This window comes from Mus pahari, chromosome 10, assembly GCF_900095145.1.
Source record: "Mus pahari chromosome 10, PAHARI_EIJ_v1.1, whole genome shotgun sequence".
NCBI lineage: Eukaryota > Metazoa > Chordata > Mammalia > Rodentia > Muridae > Mus > Mus pahari.
Genome location: NC_034599.1, coordinates 75,516,208 through 75,537,044, shown reverse-complemented (window position 1 = coordinate 75,537,044; position 20,837 = coordinate 75,516,208). Strand labels below are relative to the sequence as shown.

Here is a 20,837-nt window from a genome sequence, read left to right as displayed (position 1 = left end):
TGGAACACTTCCTCATTGTCTGGAGAACATCTGGACATCTGCCATGACCACTTCAAGCAACATGTCTCCGGTTTCTTCCTGCTTCTCAATCTGGAAGTCGAAATAAAACCAAACAGTGGTAAAGTTTTTGATTCTAAGTCCAACATGATGTCCAGCAAGTCCTTCCTCCTTCCTGGAATGTTATAGCAGTAAGACAGAAGGCTGAGTCAAGATGAGCATCATGTTTCTCACAGAATTTTTATATAACGTAATTACTGAGTGATTAAGATATTGTCGCCTATCACATGTATGCACAAGAATGACCCGACAGCCATGTGTCCTGTCAGACTGAGTGACCACAGCAGACAATGCCTGGAAGGTACAGAGAGAACTGGCCACTCCAATGGTTCTAAGACATACCTCTGAGGATCACACTATCTACTTTTGTTAACATACCAAATGATATGTAATTATTGGCCAAAACATTTAGTACTTCACACTCCTAAATTTATCACCTAACACAGTGATTAAGATCCTCATCTTTGAAAAGAAGCTACTGCATTACATATCTACATATATGTAGATAAAATGTGTGTATGTATAATATATAAGTATACATACATATAAAATTAATTACTAGCCGGGCGTGGTGGCACACACTTTTAATCCCAGCACTTGGGAGGCAGAGGCAGGCCGATTTCTGAGTTCGAGGCCAGCCTGGTCTACAAAGTGAGTTCCAGGACAGCCAGGGCTACACAAAGAAACCCTGTCTCGAAAAACCAAAAAAAAAAAAAAATTAATTAATTACTGTGTGTATATACATAAGACGAGAAAGAGAGAGAGGAGGAGGGAGACTTTGATAACAGTTTATTTTTTCTTGTTGCACAGCATTATAAGGAAAAGTAACATAAATTTCTGACAATAAGGATAGCTACTGGGTTACAGTACCAGACATATATAACCTTAAAGGGAAAACATTATGAAGATCAATTTGGCTGCCTCTGCTTAATAAATAGATTTTTCATACAGCTCCAACTAATGTCTCTGAAAAGCCCTAAGCAGTTGTTACAAAATGCAAAGTACCTATGAGCATTCTACTCCTTTGATTAAGGAAATGCAATGTGTTAAGTAAAGGTATTATTCATAATATAGTGACTAAGCATAGTTCATAGGGTGAAATTCGTGTTGCATAGGCTGATATTAGTCATAAAAGTTTTCTTAGTAGAAGAAAAACTGTGTTATTTGTAGGCAGCAGAAAAAAAAGTGAAGATGAGAGTATCATAGACAGGTAGTGATTCTCTTAGAAGGAAAGTCAACATGGCTGTCTGTGTGATGAGAAGGGCTGTCTTTTGGAATGTGTGAACCAATATTATACTCTCCACAAAAACAGAAGACAATCTCAGGTGTTCACAGAGAAAAACAAATAAAAGTAAAAAAGACGATAAGGGAACTGACATTGTTCCAGTAGGAATACCTGGTGGGAAGGAGGATTAAGGATATCTTGCCTCTAACAATGGGAGCAGCTTACAAAAGAAGCACCCAGTTTGAATTTATACTGTAGTTGCAGCCGGAAATTGAAGGAACAAAAAAAAAAAAAGTGCTGAATCTATTTGAGATGGGGAAAGCTTCTAGCACAAAAAGAAGCCTTCACGAAGAGTCTTAACGTGTAGGAAACAAACTGATAACTTAGGTGTGTGTGTGTGTGTGTGTGTGTGTTGACAAACAGGGGATGACACTAATATTGTTTCTGTGCTGAACAAATAACAGAAGCGGGAGGCAACAAAGAGAAAGAAACTTCCCCATGCTGTGTTCTCTATATGACTCCAAGGACATTGGATCTGACCTCCTTCTGTCCAGATGCCTCAATAACAATCTGACTGATGATAGGGAAAGTAGGGATGGGTGGACCTGCTTAGATATGTGCAGGAGAGAAGGGTTTCGGAGGAGAGTAGGGAGAGGTGGTAGATTTTCAAGGAGAATGGGAACTAAAGGTCAAAATCATATACAATCTGTGATAAGCATGTTATATTGATTCAGCTGAAAGAGAAAAATAATATTCAAAGGATTTCAAAGGATCCAAACCTACAAGAGAGGAATCTCACAGACATGAAAAGTTTAAACTTTATTATCAGAGAGAGCCTGGATCTCTCTCCTCTATTCTTTTTGGCTTTCAAATGCTATGGCAGATATTTTCCTTAAGACAAATCGGATACCAGACAAAAGCTTCTGAATATTTAAAACTGTTTTGGAGTTTTTCTGTCTTTAGTCAGTAGACAGCTATTCATCAGCTCTATCTTTGGGGAATAGAGGGGAAGGTGGACAACTGGGACCTCACTGGGCAGCTCAGGGCTACAGAAGGCAAAGACTGGTGATTGACGCTGTCTTCTGAGATGCCAGTCCCTGAACTTGGAAGAAATGACCTCAGGATAATAATGCCTTCCAAGTTAACCTTTTACAACATCTACTGTTTGATGGTGAAGTTTGTAGGAAAAGCCTATAAGCACTAGTTTGGCAGAGGCGTGTTTGTATATAATAAACATCGGAAGGATAACTGGAAATGGGGCAGAGTTCCTTCTTGCTAAACAGAGGATAGATGTTGATCAAGCTGTTACATCCATAAGCCTACCTTTGAGGTTGAGCTTCAAGACAAAGTAAGTACGTATACCTTTGCATATTTAAAGTCCTCCAGCAGACTTTACCTTTATGCATTGTTGCTACATTCCTATAAGAGCTTTTATTTCAGGAAGGACAGTGTTTAGTTCTATGAGGACTTAATAAAAATCAAAGTAAAAATATCACTATACTAATTTGACTACCATTGTTCACATAAACCCACTGAAAATTTTGTATTTAGTCTGGGAATTTCATCATACCTGAAGTCTATGTGGTCTGACATTGCAAGTGGAGAGAGAATAATTGTGAAAAAAACAATCCCCAATGACACTGAGTGACCTGTCACAATGTGGTCTGTGGTCATACTGAAAATATAAGTAGGTAAAAACTTTGCTTAGAAAAGTCAATAAATATGTGTATCAAATTGTTTATAAAGCTCATGAGTAACTTTCTTATTATGAATATATCTTGTATGAAAACTGCAATAAATAAATAAACAAACAAATAAATAAAATTGTATAATAGTAACAATATTACCATTTTGAGGGTTAATAAGAAGTCCATAAAATATTTAAAACCAGAAAGAGATTCCACAATATTACTGGACTTAAAGGTATGATGCGATTAACTCATCAAGGAATAGTATCATCCACAGTGGATGAATGTTCTCAGTCAATTAACCTAATCAAGATAATCCTTCACATTTAGGCCCCCACACCCACCTCACAGGTCATTCCAGACTTCATTAAATTAACAATTAAAATTAACAACATAAATACTAATCTTTATTTGAATGATTTAAAAGTTATACAAAACTAGAATTTTAGTTGCCCTTGATGAATATAATTGTTCTCCTTGGAACAATATCAAAGGGAACCCTGTAGCAAGGACAGTTGGAATCAGAAAAATCTCTGCAATTGTTGAAAGCATTGACATAGCAGGCTAAATATAAAATATTTTCAGTAATATCTTAGTGTCAATGCGGCTCATTTTTTAAACTGAAAATAAATGAATGAGGAAGGGTAAATAAAAATAGAAAAGGAAGGAAGAAAGGGGAAAGGAAAGGAGAGAGGTGAGGGAGGGGAACATAGAAGAAGGGAGAAAAGGTAGAAAGGGTGGAGGTGTGGTAGAATGTGGAATAAAGAAGTCACCAGCATCATCCCATTAATCTGAATTCTTCATTGACAACAATAGGTACTTATTCTGGTATTGTGATGAAATTGGGGAGGGCTCAGGTGTATTTTTCCCCCCAAAAATTAAGGGCATTAGTTATACATCACATCTACAGCTAATATGAGAAAAACAAAGTTATCTTCAGTAACTTCCAGAGCTCTACACGTTCTTTATGCTTAGCATTGACCACCATGTGCCTGGCTTGGACTGGATCATATCAGAAGACCCTTTGGATATCCCACACTTGCAAAAATAGCCAACAGAAAATATGAAGCCATGGATAATTGAGCACTGGAAATTCTTTTGTACCATATGCCAATGAGACAAAGCTCAGAAAGCAGTGAAGAACAGATGGCAAAGTCTCACCATCCATAGGGAAAATGAGGATGGCACTCTCCATAATGAACATGAAGAACCGTTCAGTAAGCTTTTTGATAAAGAATATAAAGATCCCAAATGTCATAGTTTCACAGAGATCCACAGTTTAGCTCTGTGCTATTGACAAATTTATCCAGGATTTAAAAGTATTAGAATATAGCCATAATCCAATTCTATGCAAATAAATTTGCATGGAACCACAGCCTATAAGTTTATCCTTATCAACGTGTATAAAATGATCTCTGAGTTAGTAAAATAGGTATGTCTAATATCTAGAAATTTTTATGTTTTTCTATGAAAGTCTTTTTGGTCTTGTTATAACTCATGAACTTCAACTAACTCTGGGAGAAAAGCTGATGTTTTTAAGGGAAGAAGGGGGCCAGAAGTTCACTGTGTACTTTCCTTTATGGTTTGTATCTATTCCAAAGCATCCAAGAGAAGGGGCTAGGCTATGACTTAGTGGATGAGAGTATGTGTTACTCTAGTCAGGATATGAAGATGGCTCTATCATCTATATTGGGCAGCTCAGGTATCACCTATAACTCCAGTACCAGAGCATCGAACACCATCATCTGGATTCCATCAGCACTTGCATTCATCTGAATACATAGCCACACACAAACAATGACACTGATACACATAATTTAAAAAAAAATGTAATGAATCTGAAATGACTGACAGAGAAATTAATGCCCCTAAACTCTCCAGCATCCTTGGTGCCACATTGTAGGCATAACAGCATACAGGGAAAAAAAATACTAGGATCTGTGATTATTTTGTTACTGCAAGGAGAAGGGAAAGGCTAAACATGACTGTTTTGATACAGCTTGGTTGGTATTTCATAAGTAATATGGTCACTGAACAAAACTGGAAATCTAGATCACCCTTTAAAAATCACAATGTCTGTGGAAGGCAGCAATAGTGTGGGGGAACTTACTATAGCAAGAATAGTAAACTTCACGCCTTAGGAGCAGCCAACAGAAATCTGAGGCTCACAGAAAATGGAATTAAGCAAAATTTCTATTTATAAACAGAAGGATAATACAGGAGTGAGTGTTGGAAAGAACTTAAACCCATCCCAAAATGAGTGGAATGTAAGCATTGGGCCTGGAGGAAGTTGTTGGTGATCACTGAGGGACAGAGGGTAGACTGGACGGACTCTTTAGGGAACTTCAATTTGATGTTGGATTGGTATAAGAGTTTTCATTTGCCATATGCTTTCCAAGAAAGGATGACAGCAGCTACCCAAGCACTACTGAAAAAGATAAAGAGCTTTAGGATAAAGTCAAACCTACTGGGGAGAAAGCCAGGTCATTTTTCTTGAGAACAGCATTCCTCTGCTCTATGGAAAGGCATCAGCTGGCCTATGGTCTCATCAACTCTCGTAATAGACTCTGACTTTTACAGAGATAAATAATATCCTCTCGTGTGTGTCATATGTGGCAGGACATAAAGGATCCAGAAAACATCTCATTAATTAACTGAAAACAACTCATTAATTAACAAATATATTACTCCAAATGGATTCCACTAAATATGTATGTTTGATACCACATATACTCATAGGCATAGAAATAAAATTAAAAACATTTAAATTATACTCCATAATCTTTACTTCAGGTTACTGATGATCATTTAGTATGACTTCAGTAATAATTCAGCAAATTAATGCTGTTATAAATGTTCACATTACTGTCAGTTAATTAAATAGCAATAATGTTTTGTTTTGTTCGTTTACTAAATAACCAACAATTTCTAGTTCATCACAGTTATCACTGTCATTTGGATTAATTCTCTTCAAAATAAATACTATCTAAGAACCGAGAACAGAAACTGTATAAGAAGAACAAGAGGGAACTGGAAGAGTCAAAGGAAACTGAATCTTAAAGATGTTCCCAAATAGACAAAATTATGAGTAATTACATGCTTTATGTAAAAAAAAAAATGTTCTGAGATTAATCTCAGCATGTACAACCTACTAATGATTTCCACATTGGAAATTAATTCCCATCTTCCTCCTAAAATAAGATGTCAGCATAGTGATCTCATCCAGCTCCATCAGTCTAAGTAGGACGTAGTTTATCAACTGAACATCTGTAATGTTGGTTAAATCTCCCCTCAGAGAGTTTTCCATCTCATCGCAGAAGTAATTATATATGAAAATGTGACACCCACTATGCATTGAAGGTACAAAAATGCATGTATAGGGAAGACACCACCTGAAATGGATCATAAAGATAGAAGAAAAAAAAAAGTCAACAGTTTGAGAAGATATTGAAAGATGCTCTGAGCAAGGAGAAAAAGGAAAGACAAAAGCAGCAGAGAAACATGGACATGCAAGGCTGCTTCCTAAGGAGAAAGACAGAGGCAGATCCTGACCCTTAAGCAGACACTCCACGAGGCAGAAACGCGGATGCTAAATTATCTTCAAATTATTTTAGGCACAGCAATGACTTCCTATCTCTAATTGTACCTGGTCCCAGGATGATAACCTTTGAAAACAAAACCACAGGTTTCATGAAAACAAGACCAGCTGAGAAACAGATACACTGGATACACTAAGATATCAATTAGCAACTACGCACAACTACACTCTACTGCATACTAACATAAATGGTTACCCAATTCCTTGTTATGCATGTGTTTCTTTTTAAATCATTTGTCAGAAGTCTTGAGCTCTGACATTTCCCAGGGGCTCATTCTATTCTGCCTTCTCTTTTGTCCCCCACAGCCTGTAGGCATGCTGCCAGCTGCACTTGCAGTCACGCATTGGTAACTGAGCAGATTCAAAAAATGAGAATAAAGGTAAACGGAAGAAGCCTGAATAATTTGTCTTTCTATTCAGGACGTTGTCCCCAGATACTTGGGCTCACATCTCCTCCCTGGACTTATGTCCCATGATTACTCATAGCCTTAAGAAAATGGAAATTGAATTCACTGTTATCTCTAATATAAAAGACAAAAGCAAGAAATTGAATGAGAGAAGCTCTCATTATGCATCAACCTGTGGACACAGTACCTGGGCCAGCACAGGCTCATCTCCCCCATTCTCTGTTGGCTTCTTCCACACCAAACTGCTCTCTCTCCAGGAATTTATATTCTGAAACACTGGGAGCAGCAGATAGCTGTTGTCATGTTAAAGGCCACTTTAACAGCCAGAGAGATACTTGTTCTATGTGACCAGAAAATAGAATGGGGGGAAAAAGTCACAACAAAGGGATCATGACAATAAAAAAGCCACAGGGCAACAAGCATCCCAGGAGTTCTTCTGTCTCACAGCTCTGTCTGTCTACTCAGCAGGGAGCCACTCCATCTTCCTTATATTCCTTTGCTCTGAAGTCAAGAGCCTTGTGCTCCCAAAAGCTAGGTAACCTCATTTAAATCATGTTTCATTTCAATCTATCACAAAATTCCACCTCCCTCACGAAGGCGGAATAGGAGTACATATTTAGTCCTTACTTTTACCCAATGAGACCTAAAGGAAAAAAAAATCAACTGAGAATGTATAGAAGAATACATTTTGCTTATTGATGAAAACAAAGAATTGTTTTCTTCCCTAAAAGTTTCTGTTGCCATCTGTGAACACACAAACGGCAACGAAGAAAGACAGAAAACATCTGGATCTTTAATGCCTTCAATGGGTTATTGAGCAACCCCTAGAATCAACTCCTCATGAATTTATTATCTGACATAATTGACTAAGCCACCATTAAATAGAGAATTTGTACCTCCAGCCTCAAGAATTTGAGCTGATACCTGTAACTTGAGTGTAGCACCCAAATCAATGGTTCAGGGATCCTGGAACCGAACAGATTGTTTTTGATGTGCACAGACAATACATCTCACTTGTAACTCCAGCTGCTGGGAAATCAGAAGCTTCTGGCCTCTGTAGTATCCACATTCATATATGTGGGTGTGAACACACATGCAAGTGTGCGCGTCTAAAACTAAACTAAAATTAATAAAAAGAACTTTAAGTGAAATTATAAAAGCATTTCTGGGGTACCGAAGGAAAGGAAGAATGTTTTGGACTCCCTTGCTGTCAATCCCTCAGATCTTGCAACATGGTATGCATGTATTCTCTCCCTCTTCCATAATTTCCATTTACACAGGTTCTAGAAATGCTTTTCCATCATGTATTTAAAGCTAATCTGATAACAGTATCTGTTATATTCAGGCACTGGACCTATGGGTATGACATTGACTCATCTTATGATGAGCATATGAATGACAGAGCTGCTAAATTAACTTAGTTGTCACACCAAGGTTTCCCTTCAGCCACACTATCTTTGTAGGTGCTTCCGCACTGGGAATGCTGACTGTCTACACCTGCCAGTCACGATAGAAATTTGTCATCAATATTTAAGGCTTGGGGGAGTACCCAATGAGGGATGACTTTAAAAGGCTTTGGTCAATGTTTACATTAGAAAAATATCTCAAAAGTAAGCTTACGGAAGTATTTTTCCATTGACTATAAGAATGTTTCTAAGTTACAACAAAGACTCCCACAAAGTTGAATAGATTTAGGAAGAATTAATAAGTAAGCAGCTAAACACAGTATGACATTTCCTCTGAAGACATATTTGAGAAAAATATGATTGGAAAAAAGAAAGAAGAAAATGACAGTTAAATCCTTTATTTGTAAATATTTATTTCAGTAACTGCAAATGGGCTGCGTTCAATTGACTCAGGTCATGGAAATAACTAAAGGAAAATTCTACCAGATGATAGAGTGTCTTCCTGCTTTGTGGTCTGTTTAGAATGCTGAAACCCATTTATAAGTTACTGTTGTTTTGTTTCATTGTTTCAAGCAGTAGCTAAAATTTCAAGGTTGAACAGGAATCAAGTCCTTGCCACAAGAATGCTGCGGTTATGTGAGGCTTCCTCATATAAGGTGACAAAGGAGAATCTCTTCTGTAAGAGATTCAATGTACATGGATGTGCCCATGATCTTAGCACACTTACTCTGATAGGCATGGACACATATATGTACTAAGAGTGTTTCCAATGGCCACGGGCTGCTTTTGTGAAATAGCCGTGCATGCATGTTATTTCATGTAACACCTGTCAAAGACAGCTTGTCACCCATGGCTGGCTATATTTAAACTTCTAAGTAAATATTATCCACTTGAACTCCAGATCACTTGCATGTAAGTTCAAAGCAGTTTTCAGACATCTCCTCAATCTCTTCCATCTTTTCTCTTTCCCTTATCTCTCTCCCCTCGTCTCCCTCTCCCTCCCTCTCTCCCCTTGTCTCCCTCTCCCTCCCTCTTGTACTCCCCCCCCCCCGCCATTCCCCTTTCCTGTCCCATTTTCTTTTTTACTTTAACCTATTTTATCAAATTTTGTGACTGGACTTCTGATTGATCATGTAAAAACAAATTCTAAAACTGTAAACACTTCCCACTTCATCTCCTCCACACTTCACTAGGACTGCCGCGAGCAGTTCAGTTTGTTTTCCTCTGTGCTGTCTCTTCTACGTTTCCTGATTTGCATTTTTTGCTTTAAGTCTTTCGGAGATGTTATTGTCTATAATATATCATTTTTAAAATCATAAACAGAAAGTAAAATTCAGGAAGATGAAGTGACTTACCCAACTACACTGCTGTTAGCCATATATTTTATTACAGTCTTTAAAAATTATCTGTGAATATATGTTTGGTTGCGTTTCTAGAAATACTTAATATATGAAGTCTCCAGAGCTGGTTTTCACTCATGCTCTAAGTTCATTATAGGTGCTCCTGGTATCCATGACACTTTATGGCAGGTCTCAGAAGCATCCTCTGCTATGGGAACTGCAGTCCCTAGGTGGGGCCTGGTGGATGGTGAGGGAGGCTCCACACTGCTTTTAAATTCCGAGTGCCCATGCCTGCTGGCATATACCACTTGACATAAAATTAGTGAACCTCACATTGGACCCAGAACAGGGTAGTGGCTCCTTTCCCATCTTTATGGAACCTCCTTCAGGTACTGGCAGCCAGGCATCTACCCATAATGACAGTGAGATAATTGACTACTCCAGAGCTCCTGTTTATTCCCCATTGGTCCAAAGACTGTGTATGATGCTTGTTACTGCTCCATATTATCTATCTGCACACATGCTGGTCTCTTGAGTCTGTTTGTTAGGTAGTGACTCTGTCTCCTTCACCATTTCATAGCTACCAGTTCCCACACCAGTTCCCATAGTATGTGCTGCACTGCAGTGTTTGGTTTACACACCTTGTCCTTCTGATTTACATTCATTAGATTTGATTGAGAATCTTGTTCTGTATTCCATTTACCCCTCTGTAATCTTAGAAGTAATTTTTATTGCTTATCATAAGTATTAAAAATATATTTAATTATTCCAAAACAAATTACACTTGTACTAATCCTGGCAGCATAACCTGACTATAATATCTCAATATTGATTTACATACTATTTCTCAAGTGTTTTTCTTTATATTTTACAATCATATTTACTCACTCTTTGGCTCACAGACAGCATTCTCTGAGATTTAGTGATGAGTTATTGTTATGCCTAATTGCATTAGACACTGGGGGAGCATGCATCCATGGCCTGTGTATGTAAGTCAGGAGACCATTTGCAAGAGTCAGCTAGCCCCTTCTATCAGGTTAGTTTTGGGGACTTACGTCATTTTTTTTTACTTATATAAACAGGCTTGGGGACAAGTGCCTTTGCCCTCTGAGCCATCTATCTAACCTGAAATACATTCATTTTTAGCAAATCGTCTGCTGAACTTCCTTTGATCATGAGCTGGTTGCCTAGCCTTCCAGAGAGTGTCTTTAAATACCTTTGATGAGAAGCTAATAATAGTAAGCTGGCAATGTGCTGTTTGTTTATTCGCCCACTGCAATTATTGACTCAGAGTCTTGCTGCTGAATAAGCTCACCCCTTTCTAGCACTTTTGGAACTCTAGCTGGCTGGTTTATCTCAGCTTTTCTTTCCTGTACTGTTCTTATGAGAGTTGGGCATTTCCTCTATCTGACTCATTTAGTCAAATCTTTCTCTGATTCACTATTTTGTCTGCCTCTCATTTAGACACCACTTTTGAACATGGCTGCTTCCCTCAACAAATGAACTTACCCTTCATTGTTTGGGATTAAAGATGAATACTAACGATGTGTCTGTATTCCAGTCAGAGTAGCCATGGAAGTAGATTAAAATTCCTCTACAGTAAGTCATCACAATTTGGGGTTTTCTGAAAATATCTTTACGTTCTCTTTATAATTATGTTGCTCTAGTTTAACAGTTATTCTCATGTCACACATTGAAAATCTATTAAACCTGAGAAGAAGTTCAAATACCTAACTGTCATCTGTTTCCTCTATTTAACTTGACTTTCTTCTCTGAAGGTTTCAAATTTGGTTTTGTCTTGGATAATCACAGAGTTTAATATGAAGACTTGGGTTACAATTTCCCATAGGGATTAATCTTTAGTTATAGTTTCTATAGGGGAAGGCATATCTTCCTTATGTCCCCACAACTGTAGCAAAGAGCACTTATTCTTTATGACCCTTTTCAAAGAGGGTATCGCTAGTCCTGGTGAGGATTTATGTAGAGGATCTAAATTTTAGAGATGAGCAGGGACTAAGCTGTGTCTTTGATTCTAGAAGTCCCAGGAAACGATGCAAACAAAGCTAAGGGAACTAGTTATGGATAAGAAGATTTCCCTTGGGTGGGCTTAAAACTCTAACATCAACCTCTCTGAATATATTGCTTTGACTATATCTTTGCCTTTCGGGAATTATTCCTTTCTTTTCGGGCTAACAAATACATTTTCAGAGGGTTTTCAGGGAGATGTGAGCAAGGGAGATAACAGGAATAGTGCAGAAAACCGAAGTTCCTGGTGGCTTGCTAAATAAAAAACATCACAAGCAAGACCTCTGTGTTTAGCTGAATTGAAATCATAGGTTGAAATAGATGTCATGTAGCTTACTGAGCACTTACACACACAAAGAAAATACATGCAGCACATTTTAATGCTTTTAAATTTCAGCCTTTATTTGGTAAAAACATGACTTAACTCTAAGCTCGATGTTTGCAAATAATGGCATGGCGGATATGCTATGGGCTTTGGGACATTTCTGACAGAAGGTCTAAGCATGTTGTTCTACAGCATCTTAGTATCTGAACTGTTGCTATTTAAAGAAACCAAATACATTCAAATGAACTTCAGATAAAGTCTTCTTTACCCAAATTATCATCATTTTAAAGTCAGGAAGGCAAATAGTTTCAGAAATGTCTGCCCTCAAGTCCTAGAGCTAATGAATCAAGAAACTAAATGGATTTAAATGACAAAAAGTACTTGTAATAAACAACGTATGTATGAAAAAGACTTGTCTGCCATGGATGAAGTTGAGTACAGATTTTACAGATATTAAGAACATAAAGAAGAATATGTCCCTTTTCCTAATACAGACAAAAAGAGAAAAGCGTTAACATGATCACCAAGGACCATTCTTGGTTCACTTAAAAATAGTCCCATTGCTCCTTTTGTGTGGTGTCTCCTAGGTGATCAGCTACATCAAGTTGAAGCTGAATCTCTCCTTCCCAGACAGTGACTGTCAGAAATGTATTAAACTGAACAATACATGCCAACGCAATGCTTTTTATGAGATGCACATGGCCATAGAAGTTGCTGCTGGTGATCTGAGTGAAGAGCAAAAGGTTTCTGTGGTCTGACTCAGTGGTGGGATCAACAAACAAGATTTTCTCAGAAAGCAAGTGCTCTCGACCCATAGCAAAGTGTGCTTGCTGTTGAGTAAGGGGCAATTTTGTATAGATCAATGAGAACTGGAGAAAGTACAAGTCAGGAGACAAATTGTGGATGAACATTCCTGGACACACAGGTACTACTGTGCATAAGCACCTAGGGACAAAAGAAGCTAGCAGATTCCTTAAACTTTTCAGTCTCACTGAAAAAAAGATGATGTCCATCAACACGCCTTTAGAAATCCCTTACCACATAGCTAGCAGAGGATAACTGTGTTAGGCATCAATGGGAGAAGAGTCCCCTGGTCCCATGAAGGCTTGATGCCACAGTGTAGGGGAATGCAAGGCAGAGAGGTGGGAGTGAGTGGGCTGGGGCACACCCTCACAGAAGCAGGAAGAGGGGCATGGAATAGATGATTTCAGGGGGATGCGGGAAAGGGGATAACATTTGAAATGTAAATAAATAATATACCCGATAAAAAATTTGTGCAAGGAAGGAAGAAAGAAAGAAAGAAAGAAAGAAAGAAAGAAAGAAAGAAAGAAAGAAAGAAAGAAAGAAAGAAATCCCTTAAACAAACAAACAAAGATAAGAAGCCTAGGACCAAAGCTCCAATGATTCAATGTCTTCTTATTCCATGATCCTACAACACAAATGCCTCTATATTTCTCCAAATTAAAAAAAAAAATCACCTAGAAAAATAAAGAGGAGGCTGAAGAATTTGATAAAAATTGGGACAAAGAATGGAGGAAGCAAAAGAAAAATCTGAGGAACAGATTGCCCAGACATAGTCTGTCCTCACTGAGAGCTGCTATTTGAGTCCACATAAAAGTAAGTCTTTTTAGAGTAACACATAAATTATCAGAGTTTGGCAATAAACAATTCAGTGATTTCTAGTTATATCATCCTACTGTCAGAGGTCTCCTAAATATATCCATGGTCTTGGCAAGCATTGTATGTTAGACAGATTTGCCTACCTACATGTCTATTACCCATAGCTTAGAAATATCACTGACCAAAGACAGTAAGTAGAATTACACAAAGCCATCTGTGAAGCCATGGTTCTCTCTGTCTTTTCTTTCCTTCTCTAGACCCAGCATAAGTACATATACAGTTCATGTCCAGTTCATTCAAATATGTTTATATTTTGTACAAACATCTCTTTACTCTTTACTTAATCGAAGCCTTACTGTTCCTGTGAATTGCAGGTTTGTTCTTTATTTAAAGAGTATGTACCTAGATGCAGCCCATAAAGCAGCAATTATTTTAGAATAACTATAGAAACTTCCAAAAGGATAAAAGTTTGATATTTCTTGTCTCACTTTCAAGTCTAAATATTGGCATTTGCCTCCTTGGAGAATGTCAGATCTTGAACACAGTCTTCCATGGATAGTTTAAAGCTGCTGAAAGAGGAACTGTGTCTGACCCCCAGACACACTGTGGTTCTCAAATAAGAAATAAAAATAAAAAATAATATCAATGTCTGCACAGATTTCAATATAAATGTTTTCTTACTCTCATCCACTTGAATCTCAAATATTGGTAAATCCTACACTATGAGTAAATTTGGAGCCTTAACTCTCATCTCATCCCCCCGACCCTAAAAACAAACAATATCCAGTTTATGATATTTTGGAATTAATACTTTGGTAGTCTGGTTATGTATGAAAATTGGTTACTTTTCCTCCTAGGCATGTTTCTGGGATTTATTTTACTTTTAACCTTCTTTCCTTTTATTGACAATAGATTCTTTTTTTTACATATGATGCATCCTGATTACAGTTTCCTTTCTCTCTCCTCCTCCAAGTCCCTCCCTATCATCCATACCCTTCTTATCTACTCTTCTTATGTCTCTAATTAGAAAAGAACAGGCTCCTAAGAGATAATAACCAAATATGTCAAAATATAAAGCAAGAGTATCATATTAAGTTTGGACAAGGCAACCCAACAGGAAGAAAAGGATTCAAAGGGTAGGCACAAGAATCGAAGTGTCACTTGTTCTCACAGTAAGGAGTCTCATAAAAATATTAAGCTAAAAGTTGCAATATGTACAGAGGCAATGGTGCAGACTCATGTAGGTCCTGTACTTTTTGCACCAGTCTCTACGAGCTCGTATGTGCCTTGCATAGTTTCTTCACAGGGCCCTCTTCTGTTGTCTTCCATCTCCTCTGGCTCTTACAAGCTCCTCAGAATTCCCTGAGCTCTGAGAGAAAGGGTGTGAGTTTTCAACATTTGATCTTTTACATTTTTATAACTCTAAGGATACTTTGGAATCTCAAGGTGATCTTTTAGTTGTAAAATATTTCCTTGCTGTTGCCTGATTCCTCTGAATTGGAATAGAAATGTATATCCTACACTACTCTGAGTGGGAAATATGTGATCAGGTATATTTATTTCTGGGTTCTATAATGTTTTATTGTCCTGAGTCTGTTTGGCACAACTCCCATTCTGCTAAGATTTGTATAACACATTGCAGAGTTTGAAGTCAAACACTATAATGTCCAGCTTTACTCATTTCATATAAAAAAGTTTAACCTTCTTGGGACTTTTGTGTGTCCATGCATATTTTAGAATTTATTGAACAATTTTGTTTTCTGGTTTGTCCTTCTAACAGATTACATTGGCTTTCTCTCCCAGTTTTCCATGCTTTTATGCATTAAACAATAACAAGTAATTTTTGTGTCTATTGACCTCAATGGAGTCTACACTTAAACTGATCTAAAATTGGTGTACAGAAAACAATCATGTACCTCATCTCACACTCCATGCTTGTACTATAAGGACCCATCCACGTATAAACTATAGTTTCACATGGCACCACAACTGTGTCTTCATCTCTAAGTACCACTCAAAACCAACTACTCCAAGAGAAATGCAAGCCTTAACCACAATTATCTAGAGGAAGATTCTTCTTCTTCTTCTTCTTCTTCTTCTTCTTCTTCTTCTTCTTCTTCTTCTTCTTCTTCTTCTTCTTCTTCTTCTTCTTCTTCTTCTTCATCTTCTCCTCCTCCTTGTCCTCCTCCTCCTCCTTCTTCCTTTTTGATCTTTAAATATATCCATGAAGAAGAAATAAAAGGAGAATAATTATTGTACATTTCTGATAAAATAGGTTAGTCATACTCATGTACAAAATTTTCTTTAAATTCCTAAGGTCTACTGACACAGCATGAAAAGGAGGATACTTTCTTTTTAAATTTATTCTTCATTATTATTTACTAAGTGTTGAATTTAATTGGCAAATAATTGTTGAGTCCTTCATGGTCATAGGAGGAATGGTGTGACAAGGTTCCCACTCATGGAACTGAGGCAGCAGGCCTCCATGAGTGTTGACATGATGATTGCCTGATGTCAGGCTTCTTTGTATAAAAATATATATTTTACTTCATGTTCCTCCTTCGAGAAATATTCTTCCTAACAAGGTTATCAGGAAATGTCCTTTTTGTAAAGGTTAATGACTATGATAATTAGAGATAGCACACAAATGGGGAAGACAAGGGTATGTCTATGTTCTTAGCAAAAATAGTAAATGCTGTGAACTTCTGGACACCCCAGGCTGTGGGAAAGAACTCTGAAAATATGAATTATATGAGGGGCTTTGGGTACCTATAAAAACAGAACCAGCTACACTATGAACATTCTTATTAGAAAGATACAAAGACATGCAGATACAAAGGCATGCAGATACAAAGGCAGGCAGATTTCTGAGTTCAAGGTCACTCCAAGACAGAGAGAATTTACACTCAAGCATGGTGGGAATGATGATCTCAGAGTCTGATCCCACCCAACTAGCTTGTTGTCTGTGCTCACAAAGGCAGGCAGATCTCTGAATTCATTTGCAATGCTAAAAAAGTACTTGCTGTTCTTTTCTAAGAATCAAGCAAGTAAGATAATAAAATGCTGATTCTTGGGATAATCAAAAGCCAACCTGGGTAAATGATCAGATTGATCCATAATAAAAGACTGGGCTTTGGCCTCTAATAGCTGAGCTATCTAGATTTTCTGCCTGGAGAGCCAGCAAGAGCAAAACACAAGGCTGTCAACTTGTACAACTTTGAGTCATTCTTTTTGCTGCTCCCAAATAACTCTTCCTCAGGGCCCATTTCCAAGTTGAGGCTGGCCCTTGGCAAATAATACTTGTATCTATGTGTACAGTGTAAAATTTTAATATGTATGTGTATTGTAAAATGACTAAATCAAGCTAATTAACAAAAACTTTTAAATGAATGAAACAAAGGATAGTTTAAAATCCTTGATATTTTATTTAAATAAGATTTTTTTCCCAAACATTGGTCAATCCTAAAGAGAGGTCCTTTTTTTGTGTACTGATATTATATCATCTGGAAGCTGAGAAGACCCTCCCTTAGAGGTATCTATCCTAAATTCCAAAATGAGAATTCCATTTTTGTGCAATCTGATCCTCTACCTTCTACTAAGATAAATTATTTTCATCACATGGCACCCTCACCATTCTGGAAACACTTCTGGTAATTATTTTGAGTTAATATTAAGCTATGAACTTTAGGGTAAGAGAATACACATTTTGGGTACATTCATTGTGTTGCATAGGACTAGGCAAGATAAGGTGATCTAATTTTGAAATAATTGGTATTTCTGTTTTGGCATCAGAAAGAACAATCATTGTTGCATACAGTACCAATGTAAATATTTAAAATACTTTAGCTTTACTTATATGGTTAATTAACATGTTTTCATCATTCTTTGGCAAAAGAAAAATCTAGAGCCCAATTTTACTCAGTAAAATTGGGTCCAAAGAAACACCCTTGGCAGCAACAAAGCACCACCTACTTAGTGTTATTTTTCCTGTGTCCTACACAAGTCACATGATCCAAATCTAAGCTTTCAATCGCACGAGGAAAGTCAGTCATAATGAAAGCATGCTAAAGAACATTCAGAAGTCAAAATTGAGTCACGTTAAGCCAATGCGCTTATTCTTTGTCATGAAAAACTAAAATGGAATGTGGAAGAGAAGAAGTACTGGACATACTGTGATTTTTATTTTCTCCCTCGGGAAGTGAAGCGGAGTGTTCAACAGCGAAGCAGTGAAACAGATTGTTAATTTCATAATGATGGCCCCTAAGATTAAACAGCAATCATTATCCTTGGTTGTATAATTGCTAATTCAAAACCACCCAAAAAGAAAAACCTTCCTAACATCAAAATAATGGGCCTGGGGTGGCTGAACGGAACATCTTGCCTAGATTCATCAATTCTAATGTATACGACAGTGAGGAAATAAAGCCACTGGGTTGAGAATTAACTGCATGAAACCATTTAGTTCATATTTTAAGAAACATGTCATCATTTTAATGTTATAGCTAATATAAGTTTAAAGGAACAACCTACTTCTTTCTAATATGGAATTCATCACACTAAATACAGTAATGAGTGCTTGAAATTTTGCTAACAAATGTCAAGGCCAGGCTTTTGGTACTCTATGCCTCTGCAACGCAATGATAATCTGCTGTTAATGTTTCACTACATTTGAGTTGTTTTCCTTTTATAGATCTAACCATAAAAATTGGTAACAGTTAACTGGCTGATACACAAAATGAGGCAGAATAATTTTAACAAACAGTTTGTAGGTAGAAAGTGTATCATTAGTAAACAACATGGTAGTAAGAGGTTCCTGGGGAGAATACATGACTAGACCCTGCCTTTTCCATCTCACAGGTCCAAAGTCATTGTGGCCTCCAGATGAGCCCAAAGGTAGCAACCAAGACTTAATGTTATCTGAGGAAAGCACCAATGACCAAGGTCCTTCTTGTCTTATAGAAAGGGTTAGGAAAATAACTATTAGTTTAGTTACTTCTGTGAATCTAAAATATTATATCTAAAGTGATATACTTGAAATTTTTTTTTTGTCTAATGCATATATGTGAGACAAATAAATGCTTATATGTGTTTCATTTGAAAATATGTCTTAATAGAAGTAAATAAGAATGAAATCAAGCAAAAATACTCAAATTTAAATTTTGAATATTAGTATTAATTTAATATATATGTATATAATATAAATATATGTATATATTTAAAGTGCATGTTACTTATCTCTGTTTATTGAAAATATAAGGAAAAACTAATCAATGAAGAAATAATGATGACCCCATATTCTTATTTAGATCATATTCCAAAGAAATCATGACACAGAGAAATGAAGATATTAAAATTTTTGTGACAGAATAAATATCCAAGCTATAGGTTGGAGAAAATGTTGTTATTCATCATCTGACACAGGACTAAGTTTCAGAATATAACAACAACAATAACAATAACAACAATAACAATACCCTCAAAAACAAAACTTGATTTATATAATATAATATAGCTAAAATGGAATAATTAATCTGAAAAAATTTCAAAACAGTGAGTAAACAATAAATATTTTTAAATTCTCCATATAATAAGTTATGAAAATGCAAATAAAAACTTCATTGATATAGCATCTTGCCCAGTTTACAATGACTACTACCAAGAAAGCAATAAACATTAAATGCTATCAAGGATGGTGAGAAAAGGAATTCATATACATTTGCTAGGAATATAAATTAGCATAGCTATTTGGATTTTCCTCCAAAAAAAAAAAAAATATTGAACTGTAGTATCTCACCTCTGAGCTTATCCAAGAGAAATGAAGATAGTAGGTCAAAGAGAAACTAGCAGAATATACACAATTCAGTAAAGACAGTTATTATGTGTATGTGCATGCGTGTGTGTGTGTGTGTGTGTGTGTGTGTGTGTATGTGTGTGTCAGAGAGAGAGAGAGAAAGGGATTATTTTACAAGTATAGTTTACAATTGTATTTCATGATCTCCTTACTAGGAAGCTACTAACATGATAGGAAGCTGAGAACAATAGCAAACAATGTAAATCCTTTTCAGTGTAAACAAACCTGCCAAATCCAAATCAAATAACCAATAAAGAAAGCTTTTCTGAATTCTGATTATCCCCATTTTTACAACTTATAAAGAAAATCTTAAAATAGAGAATTTATATTTTCAGAATTGGAATGTCAAAATGATTTTGTGGCCTCATGTATGAAAAGTCAGGACCCATGTGTGTGTGTGTGTATATATATATATATATATATATATATATATATATATATATATATATATTTAATTGTACTTATTCTTATTGTAATTTGTTATGCTGCTTTCTGTTCATAATCCTGGAAGGCCTGTTCTTTTATTGATGGGAAACAGAAGAGTGAATCTGGAGCAGAGTGGAGGGAAAAGCATTGGAAAGAGTAGAAAAAGGAAAAACTGTAGCTGGGATATACTGTTTGAGACAATAACATCAATACCAACAACAAAAACAGCAACCAATTAGAGATACATTCATATAATTCAGCATCAAAGAGCATCTTAGAACCTCTAAAATAAAGAGTATGTCTATTAGAAGCCATAGATACAATTTAAACTTCTGATAAAAATACACATAGAGTTGAGCATACATAGAATAATCTTTGGTTTTATTGTTGTTGATGATGATGTTGTTGTCTGTCAAAGAGAAGAAACAGTTCACAAGATTTGGCCAACTGTAAGCCTAAATAATTACAGATATTCAATTCTGACCATAAGATAAGACACAGACAATAACACTTCAAAATATTAGCCATATATTCAAACAAGGTTGCCTTTATTAAAATTCTCATGTAGAACTATGTCTGGAGTTATTTCTACCTTCTGACCTACTAGCTTTATCATCACTACCTATCGGCTACCAAGAAGCACATGTCTTAAATTTTACCCTGTGCAAGCTACCTCAGCAGCAGCTTTGGCATGCCAGTATATTTGTGTAGAGGTTTCTTTGTGGGGAGCAGAGTTATAGAATGGAAATGATAAATTACTTTCACACTCTGAAAATGAATGAACAGATGTGGCTCAATTTTTTAAGCGAAAGGTATTATAGTTTGAAATTACTGTCTGATTTCAATACTTTTCCTGAAGGCATTTTTGT

At 36.5% G+C, this 20,837-nt stretch overlaps 1 pseudogene; it reads left to right on the top strand.

The window, feature by feature from the left end:
* The window catches only part of LOC110328399, an 87,301-nt pseudogene extending 74,472 nt beyond the window's left edge, over positions 1–12,829 (top strand).
* Positions 12,830–20,837: the final 8,008 nt, after the last annotated feature.